Below are 2,357 nucleotides of genomic sequence, written 5' to 3'. Positions count from 1 at the left end.
TGTCCGAAACAAATGTATTTTCCTTACTATAAATGAGCAAATGAAAGGCTACCGTACCTTATCATTATAATGTACAAACACAAATAATTACTTAATATTGGTTAACTGGGATCATTATCATAAGAATGTGTGTGTGTGTGTTTGTGTTTGTGTTTGTGTTTGTGTTTGTGTGTGTTTGTGTGTGTGTGTGTGTGTTTGTATATATGTGTGTGTTTGTATATATATGTGTGTGTGTGTGTGTGTGTGTGTGAGAGAGAGAGAGAAAGGAGGAGGAGGGAGGGGAGGGAGGAGGAGTGAAGAGGAGGGAGGAGTAGGAAGGAGGAAGGAGGGAGGAGGGAGGGAGGAGGACGGAGGGAGAAGGGAGGAAGGGAGGAGGAGGAGGAGAGAGGAGGAGGGAAGAGAAGGGAGAAGGAGGGAGGAGGAGGGAGGAGGTAGGTGGAGGGAGGATGGAGGAGGAAGGAGGAGGGAGGATGGAGGAGGAGGGAGGAGGGAGAAGAAGGAAGGAGGAGAGAGGAGGGAGGAGGAAGGAGGAAGAAGGAGGAGGAGGGAAGAGGGAGGAGGAGGGAGGACTAGTGAGGAGGGAAGAGGGAGGAGGAGGGAGGACTAGTGAGGAGGGAAGAGGGAGGAGGAGGGAGGAGGGAGGAGGAGGAGGGAGAAGAGAGGAGGAGGGAGGAAGGAGGAGCGAATATGTGTGTGTAAGTGTCCTTGTATATGTGTGCGCGCGCTCGTGTATATATTATGTAAAAGAAAAAAAATACCACCGAGAGCGGTGCCCAAATCCATCGCCACACATCAGCCCGCACGTTGCATCATCTGTGTCGCGCGAACTGGGCAGCCGCGCAGGACCTCCGAAGAGAATCCTACCTCGGGGAGTTCGGGAAGCGGACCTCGAGGACCCGAGTCGACGAGCCAAGCGAATGTTATCGCTACGAGAGTTCCCCGTGACCGACACCTTTACTCGCAGTGGCGGTAGGCTGCGAGGACCAATGTCCTGGAAGTCTCTACCTCCATGGCAGAAAGGCAAAAAAGGAAGAAAGAAAAAATAAAATAAACAAATCAAACAAAAAACTAAAAACGAAAAGAGAAGAAGAAAAATCCTTTGAGAGGATCTTCTCCAGCGCTGAGACCCAGAGCCCAAAAAGAAAAAGAAAAAGAAAAAGAAAAAGAAAAAAAAGACCAGAACTCGAGCACAAGGCCATTGTTGGAAAACTAAACGAAAACGAAATGAAACGAAATAAAACTAAACGAAACGAGACAAAATGAAATGAAACAATATGAAATGAAACGAAACGAAATATAACGAAATGAAACTAAATGAAACGAGACGAAATGAAATGAAACCAAATGAAATGAAACGAAACGAAATTAAACTAAACAACAAAATAGAATAAACACACACAAAAAATAATAACGTAACTGAATAGATAAATCATATCGGTTCTTCACGGTCGAGACTGCCTCAGAGTCGAGAGGCGAAGAGCTCCAAGGAGAACCTCGACCCGTGGTACCAATTAACGGCAAATAGTGCTTAAGAAACTCACGTTTTGCCTCACAACTCTGACGTCAACTTTGATCAACGGCCTCACGGAAATGGACCCTGACGATTGAATAATTCTAGAACCTTCTCCAGGATTATTTTGATAATGTCTACATTAAATGTAGGAATACTTAGAGGAAAATACACTGACAAGCCCATAATTCATCTTATGTTAAAAATTCTTCTCACCTGACGCCAGGTCGTTGATTTCAACTGTCAGTCGTTATGCGTTTCTTGAGCGTTAAAACAACAAGATTTTTCAGGGATGTAAAAAACTTTACATTGATGTCATTCGATTCAGATCACAGGCTAGTTGTGGGCAAACTAAAACTTGCCAAACCAAAACCTCGTCTAAAGAATATAGCCATAAAACATTTTTTTAAATAAATATACGAGAGATGAAGGCTATAAAGAAACATTCCAATGCAGATTGAGAGAAAATAGAGCCGAAGATGCTGGAAGAGAAGGTTTGGTAGGTCGCCTTCCATTCGGCGATCACAAGACTTGACAAGGAAGTTATGCAATACCTATACAGTTGGAAGAAAAAATAAACACTGTAGTAGATCGAAAATAGGAAAGAAGCTGTCAAAAAGAAGGTACAAAAATCTGGAAATGGATGAGCACGAAGAGAATAGAAGGTTGAGAGAAGTGTGCTGAAGCTAGAAGATAGGCAGAGAGAGTGAAAATTAAATGTCATTACTCGCAACATTTGTAACTAATGGATTTTTATCATGAGGACGAAAACAGTATTTGGAAGACGCAAAGTTGGAAGCTGACAGATCACAAGCTTCTATTCCTATCCGGACCAATAATATTCTTA

This window comes from Oratosquilla oratoria, chromosome 25 (assembly GCF_046742065.1).
Source record: "Oratosquilla oratoria isolate Oo_2021 chromosome 25, ASM4674206v1, whole genome shotgun sequence".
NCBI classification, from domain to species: domain Eukaryota; kingdom Metazoa; phylum Arthropoda; class Malacostraca; order Stomatopoda; family Squillidae; genus Oratosquilla; species Oratosquilla oratoria.
Note: the sequence above shows the minus strand (reverse complement) of the source record.